Below are 8775 nucleotides of genomic sequence, written 5' to 3'. Positions count from 1 at the left end.
TTGTACAACATTTTTTTCAACTTGTCGTTAACTGCTGTTATCAACATTATTTTCATACCAAGTACATTCTTACACAACGCAGGGGTGTATAAGTCATTTACCTGAGTCGTCCAACTCATGTAATTTTACCGTCGGACAAGTCCTTTTTTCCTGTAATTGTTGCCCACTGACAAGGACTATGTAGGTGTAATTAACAATCTATAACAGCTTTGTAGCATTACACTTTAAGCGTTAATATATACACATTGATTTATTTGAGGGCGAAAGTGAGTTTTCTTAACGTTAGACAACCATGTCGATGGATGCTTCACTACAGGTTAACAGTGTCTGTTGAGAGTTAACTGAATGCACTGTTGCACTAAAGAAAGTCAATATCTGTTTTATTATACCAAACAACTAAAATACAATCATTGCGCATAAAACTCAGAATTATTTGCGAAAATAACATTAACATTTTAAATATAATTGACAACAAGTTTAGCTGCTAATATTCAGTCCATCCATGTTACTTTCTGACTTGTCATGGCTATTAAAAAACTAATCATGTTTTTAGCTCACCTTAGCTCAATATGCTCATGGTGAGCTTTTGTGACTGTCTTTTGTCCGCAGTGCGGCACGCAGCGTCAACATTTGCCTTGAAAACACTTGAGGAGTGGACACATTTATTGTCTGATCTTCATGAAATTTTCCAGAAGATTTGTGCCAATTATATCTTGAATGAGTTCGAAAATGGGGCCGGTTGGTTCAAAAAGATTGCTGACAGTGGGCAGGGCATTTTTATGCCCCCCTTCGAAGAAGAGGGGGTATATTGCTTTGCTCATGTCAATCGGTCTGTCGGTCGGTCCGTCCACTAGGTGGTTGTCAGACGATAACTCAAGAACGCTTTGGCCTAGGATCATGAAACTTCATAGGTACATTGATCATGACTCACAGATGATCCCTATTGATTTTGAGGTCACTAGGTCAAAGGTCAAGGTCACTGTGACCCGAAATAGTAAAATGGTTTCCGGATGATAATTCAAGAACGCTTATGCCTAGGATCATGAAACTTCATAGGTAGATTGATCATGACTAGCAGATGACCCCTATTGATTTTCAGGTCACTAGGTCAAAGGTCAAGGTCACGGTGACCCGAAATAGTAAAATGGTTTCCGGATGATAATTCAAGAACCCTTATGCCTAGGATCATGAAACTTGATAGGTAGATTGATCATGATTAGCAGATGACCCCTATTGATTTTCAGGTCACTAGGTCAAAGGTCAAGGTCACGGTGACCCGAAATAGTAAAATGGTTTCCAGATGATAACTCAAGAACGCTTATGCCTAGGATCATGAAACTTGATAGGTACATTGATCATGACTGGCAGATGACCCCTATTGATTTTCAGGTCACTTGGTCAAAGGTCAAGGTCACGGTGACCCGAAATAGTAAAATGGTTTCCTGATGATAACTCAGGAAAGCTTATGGCTAGGATCATGAAACTTCATAGGTACATTGATCATGACTCGCAGATGACCCCTATTGATTTTCAGGTCACTAGGTCAAAGGTCAAGGTCATAGTGACAAAAATCATATTTACAAAATGGCTGTCACTACAACTTAGAGCCCATATGGGGGGCATGCATGTTTTACAAACAGCCCTTGTTCCTTATATGGCTATAAGAAAAACCTTGTTCACACTCTAGAGGCCACATTTATTGTCCAATCATCATGAAAATTGGTCAGAAGATTTGTCCCAATGATATTGAGTTTGACAATGGTTCCATTTGATTGAAAAACAGCCGCCAGAGGTCAGGGAATTTTTATGTCCCCCACTATAGTAGTGGGGGACATATTGTTTTTGCCCTGTCTGTCTGTTGGTCTGTCTGTCTGTTTGCGCCAACTTTAACATTTTGCAATAACTTTTGCTATATTGAAGATAGCAACTTCATATTTGGCATGCATATGTATCTCATGAAGCTGCACATTTTGAGTGGTGAAAGGTCAAGGTCATCCTTCAAGGTCAGAGGTCAAATATATGTGGCCAAAATCGCTAATTTTATGAATACTTTTGCAATATTGAAGATAGCAACTTGATATTTGGCATGCATGTGTATCTTTTGGAGCTGCAGATTTTGAGTGGTGAAAGCTCAAGGTCAAGGTCATCCTTCAAGGTCAGAGGTCAAATATATGTGGCCCAAATCGCTTATTTTATAAATACTTTTGCAATATTGAAGATAGCAACTTGATATTTGGCATGCATGTGCATCTCATGGATCTGCACATTTTGAGTGGTGCAAGGTCAAGGTCATCCTTCAAGGTCAGAGGTCAAATATATGTGGCCCAAATCGCTTATTTTATGAATTCTTATGCAATATTGAACATAGGAACTTGATATTTGGCATGCATGTGTATCTCATGGAGCTGCACATTTTGAGTGGTGAAAGGTCAATGTCAAGGTCATCCTTCACAAGGTCAAGGTCATCCTTCAAGGTCAAACATCATATAGGGGGACATTGTGTTTCACAAACGCATCTTGTTCCTTATATGGCTATAGTAAAAACTTGTTAACACTCTTAAAGTCACATTTATTGTCAAATCTTTATAAAACTTGGTCAGACCATATCTTGTAATGATTTCTTGGAAGAAGTCCAAAATGGTTCTGATCTGTTGAAAAACATGGTCGCCAGGGGGCGGGACATTTTTCCATATATGGCTATAGTCAAACCTTGTTAACTTTCTAGATTGTCCGATCATCATGAAACTTGGTAAGAAGATTTTTCCCAATGATATGTTGGATGAGTTCCAATTCCAGTTGCTTGACAACATGGCCAGTAAAGTGGCGGGGGCAGGACATTTTTCCTTTTATTGCTATATATGGCTTTATTAAAACCTTGTTAACACTCTAGAGACCACATGTATTCTCCGATCATCATGAAACTTGGTCAGAAGATTTTTCCCAGTGATAAACTGGACAAGTTCGAAAATGGTTGCAGTCTGTTAAAACACATGGCCACCAGGGGGGCGGGGAATTTATCCTTATATGTCTATAGTAAAACCTTGTTAACACTCTAGAGGCCACATTAATTGTCCGATCTTCATGAAACTTGGTCAGAAGATTTGTCCCAAATATATCTTGGACGAGTGTGAAAATGGTACCAGTTGCTTAAAAACATGGCCACTAGGGGTGGGGCATTTTTCCTTATATGGCTATAGTTAAATATTTTTATATTCTAAAAGCCACATTTATTGTCCAATCTGCATGAAAAATTGTCAGAACATTTATTCAAATGATATCTTGGATGATTTCGAAAATGGTTCTGGTCTGTTGAAAAACATGGCCTCCAGGGGGCGGGGAATTTATCCTTATATGGCTATAGTTTAGTAAAACCTTGTTAGCCTTCTAATAGTTACATTTATAATTCACTCTTCATGAAACTTGGTCAGAACATTTGTTCTAATGATATCTTGGGCTGCACATAACAGGTCAGTCCCTTTGTATCTCAGGTGAGCGACTTTGGGCCTTTCATGCCCTCTTGTTAGATCAATTGAACTTAGTAAATGGTGAAATTTTGCTCTCAGGTAAATTCGTGCCTCAGCGATAACTTTGTTGTGCACGGAGCGGCCGAGGGAATTCGAAATGATTTGGCTCAAGTGTAATCCATCATTAAACTACAAGTAAAGTGTTAAATTTGTCTCTCTACCTCTAACGTCAAAGCCGCATTTAAAAGTTCATATGTCAATTTGGGCTATTAAACAATATGTTCGTGCCGTACTTTATCAGGCTATGCTAATTTGCCACTAAATACAACCTCGAGGAGCGTATGAGCCGTCCCCATACCGTAAAGTTCAAGGTCACGCTTAGAAGTCAAATTTAACCATAAAACAACCTGTAAACTGCTGAGCTGTAATTTTGCCATGTACATGAATTGGCGTATTTTAAACTGACTTGGAACAAATGCAATCATCATAAGATAATTTTATGCAAGTTGTTTATCCTCTTGTGTTTGTTTGCGTTTGACAATCGCGGAGGTTTGAGACAAAAGAGTAATGTAGAAGAGTTCGTCCAAATACACACATTTCTTGTTCGTGTAGGTCTATCCTATTGTTCTCTTTCTCAAGTTCGCATCCGGACAAGTCTTCAACAATGGGTTTCCGAGAACTAAAGTGAACGCCGAATGGCCATCAAGTGTTTAAACATATTGTTCATTGTTGTAAAAAATGTCGATCTACTAGAAATTGTTGCATTTTACAGAACAGGCCGAGACCATGCAAACGAGGTAAGCGTTAAGAATATGAGGTGCGGCTATAAAATCTTCCGTTCCTTCGCGCCAACTCGGACGTATCAAAGGCTCGTTTAATAAACCATATCCAAACAATGCGGCGCCAGTCATTTACTACCCTGATATAAACGTTAATTTGATTATTCATTTTTTATCAGATTTAAAATATTTAAGTCACTTTATTTTATCACGATCGTAATTGAGTCAAATTTTATTTACTGGGCTATTAGAACTACTTGCAGTCAAATGCCTATTTAGTAAATGGGAAAACACCGAAACATCTTGACAAAAAAGACCAACTTTATCACTGTCTCATGTTTTCAACCTCGCTCGTATTTCATTATTGTTTTCTTAGAAAGTTTGCATTACTTTAATATTTAGTTTACAAATATTTCTTTTCAAAATACGAAGAAGCAAGCAACATATAACGGACACAATTTTAACATTACTAATATTTGTTTGCGGACAAAAAGGCATTTTGCGATTGCGATGACAAGTTGATAATTTTAGTGTTTCCCCACACATATAGTGTACATTGAACAAAATTTCATATTAAACTCAGTTGAACTGTTGGTCTTGGTTGACTGTCCTTTGTCGTTCGGTGACAGAATGCGTTAACACTTGAGATGGAGTTTGTACATGTTAGTGATACTTCACTTTTCATTCAAAGTGAGCAAAGTTTGTGAATGACCATGCAATCTAGTTGTAAGTTTGATTAGTGGTCAGATCTAGTCATTAATACCAAAGTTTTTACCAATTTTTATGTGATGAATGGTCTTTTAGCCGGATACGATATTTTTTTCATCCGATTTTGAGTAAATTAATTTGTATGATCAAATATCTCCAAAATATAATGTCCATGGAATACCAATCCCAATTAGTAAGAGAAAGTGTCAGAAAGTCATACAAAAATCATGTAATGACGTGGATGAAAAGATTCAAATAACGCCTGATAACAGTAGTACATACATACTATTTAAGTACATTTATAGAGTTAGCAACAAAATGGCACACTGCTTCAGGAAGTGAGGTTCAATACAGTGGTCCCGGTTTAACTGTCTTGAGGTGGGATCATCGTCCTTACAGGTCATGCTCGCGGATATGGATCTAAACTCCTAGACCGGATGGGATGATGCGATAAAAGCACGGGGCGAAAAGGTTTCGGTGCATGTTATTTTACAATGGTTGGCCTTGTTTCTTAACTGTAACCGTCCGACATTTATGACTAACTCACCGAAGTATAATTTAGCGCCTGCACTTTCCAAAGAAAGTTCGCATGTAAGTCAATTGTTTGCACAATGGTATATATGCTGTACCAAGATTTTGGAAATAACTAAGAGTAAAATGTTGATTCAACCTAGTGTTGTTGTTGTTTTTTTTTCGTTCAAATTTTTGTTCGGGTAGAGGGCCCCTTCCCATTCCTTAAAATTTCCCATTGAAGGTTTCCAAAAAAGAAGTCAAAACATGTCATTCATTTCCAAATCCAGTCCTGTTAGTTTGATCTTAGAAAATATAATATTGAAATCACATTTATTATCAAGTATTTGTGAGCATTAAATCAACAACCTTAATTTCCCAATTTAAGTGAAAAGGACGCGATATTTCCAAATCCAACGGGACCCGGCCCCATTCCCTTATAGGTGAAAAAACACTGCAATCCTGCAGTTGTAAAGTAAAAGCATTAAAAAAAAAATCATAAAAGAAACGCAAAGTTTCGGATGCAGATGATTCCAATACTAGTATATGGTTACAGTATACTGTATGAAATTAATACTATGCAATGTCTTTTGTTAGATTCATTATTTTCTAATGTATACATGTGTAATCTTATGTCATCTTACGTCGTCTTTTTCAAAATTCCTGAGTGTTTGCCCGAGTAGCAGACAACTTTTACTACTGTTGCTGCTACTACCCTTCTAAAACAATCAGCTCTATTAAATTGTACTCATCGGTATATTCATGTTGAAGACATAATTTTAATATTTGGTTTTATATTGAAAAGTAGGCATGAGGATGAATTTAAATTTTGTCATAAGAGTGATTGCAACATTCTGTATTTAACTTTTAACAAGAAGTTATCATTATATATTATTAATTTATTATTTACCACATTTATATAGAGCCCTTTTCATACTCGAGATGTGCGTTCAAAGGCGCTTTGCATTTTTTCCCTGATCACTGGGTCATAAGTCGTCCGTTAACACCTTGGCGCAGTATGCAGCCACGTCACACTGGGTTATTTCCCTCTCAGGTACCCATTTAAACACCTGGATGGAGAGGAGCAGATGTGGGATAAATTTCTTGCTCAAGGAAATGCCAGTGGTCAGGGCGGGATTCGAACGCGGGACCTCTCGATCCCTAAGACAGCGTCCTACCATTACGACGCTCCCACTAAGTATCCATCAAAATACAGTTATTGGCTGTTATTAGGCGATTGCTTTATGGTTCTTATATTATTTATTTAAAATAAATGTACATGTAATTTAAAGGTATAATGAACATAAAATATATCGATGTTATGTAGCTTATTTGATACTTGAAATAAGTGCTGTAGTTGTAAGTACGGAATGTCGCCGATTTTTTTTTTACAAAAGGTGTGATATTGACCGTCAAATAAGAAAAAAAAACAGACAAGTTGTATTTGTTTGCTGAAAAACAGAAATCTTAACATCATCTCTTGACTACTTTCATTGCAATCAATTTTATACAAATATTTATGCTTTGCACAAATACAATTTAACAATGGGCACATATTCCATCTTAAAGGGACTGTCAACCACGAATGACCAAAAAAGAAAAGTTTTTAAATGCCGTATATTTTTTACAATGATTAGTTTATATTGATTAAAATATAACGACTGGTATATAACATTACTTGAAAAAAGTTCATATTTTCAGTATATTCGGTAATAAAATTTCGCGATGTGAAATCGAAAGTACATCGCGAAAATATGTGACATAACGATATACACACTATAAATGACGCAAGTAGATTGATCATTTGATATATAAAATATAAACAATTCACTACGCATGCACAATTTGTATTCCTGGGTTTACCACGTGACGATGATGATCAATCTACTCGCGTTATTTATAGTTAACGGGTAGACATACCCAGTACAATTTATTACCGAATATACTGAAAATATGAAAACTTAACAACTTTTTTTTTAAGTAATGTTATATACCAGTCGTGAAATTTTTGTCAATATAAACTAATAATTGTAAAGAAATACGGTATTTTAGAACTTTTCTTTTTTGGTCATTCTTGCATGGTTGACAGTCCCTTTAATGGTTTATCTTAATCTTAGATGATTTTTGATTCCCTTTACTATTATATATATATATATATATATATATATATATATATATATATATATATATATATATATATATATATATATATATATATATATATATATATATATATATATATATATATATATATATTCGACTATCATACCAAGATAAAAATGGTTTGCTCCTGGTAACCTGTCGAATATCACTGCGCGGTACTATCGATATTAAAGTGTGGTGTAACCTTTTTGTTTGTGTTAATTACAACTACATCCAATATTAACATTGTAAATAATGGAAAACCGTTGACGTAATCATGGTTAGTGTTATATGCAGACGCGCATAACAGTTTGAATTCAGAAAACAGATTTTTTAGGCAGATTGTGTATCACGTGATGAACAGTGGGAGGTGTATATTTTGCGGCACTAATAGAATTTGTAATGCAGATGTTTAGTGCAGATTATGATGAAACCCTATTCGTCTGTGTCAATAACTTGTCGTAGAATTGTGGTTTATAATAGCTTTAGAAAACAAAGATTGAGTTCTGAATACAGATTTATAGTGCAGATTGTGTAACTTCTATTTGCATGTAAGCGTTAGATGTAGACGTGCACAACAGATTGAGTTCTGAATACAGATTTATAGTGCATAGTGTAACTTCTATTTACATGCTTCTATACGATCTTCGCAAGTTTTATACGCGTGGTATAGCGTTGGGGAACAAATGAGCACCTATAAATCTGTATCCAGATAACTTTCACATCGTGCTTATACGATTTAATTCTGGATTATACGAGATTGTTGCCTATTGATCTGTGCATTGAAATGCGCGTATACGGTCTTAAGGCCCACTCTCACTATGCTGCCGGTGGAGCCCCGGTGCATGATCCGGGATCTACCGGGATGAACAGGGGCTCTACCGGGATGAACCGGGGACGACAGGGATGAACCGGGGACGACCGGGGACAACTGGGACTCCACGCTCCACCGGGTAAGTATTAAAATGTTGAATACCTGCGGGATGAACCGGTAGTTACTGTGAAGGACCGGCATCGACCGGCGTGGCACCGGGAACAACCGGGACGGCACCGGGAACAACCCGGACGGCACCGTTGCTCCACCGGGGCCCATACAGACCCCGGCAGAGCTACAGCAACGCCCCGGTTGTCGCCGGTGGTGCCCAGGTGGAGCCCTGGTGAATGCCGGCAGA

The sequence above is a fragment of the Dreissena polymorpha genome, chromosome 13 (genome assembly GCF_020536995.1).
Source record: "Dreissena polymorpha isolate Duluth1 chromosome 13, UMN_Dpol_1.0, whole genome shotgun sequence".
Classification (NCBI taxonomy): Eukaryota; Metazoa; Mollusca; class Bivalvia; order Myida; family Dreissenidae; genus Dreissena; species Dreissena polymorpha.
The sequence above is the reverse complement of the archived record's forward strand: the minus strand, read 5'-3'. Positions refer to the sequence as shown.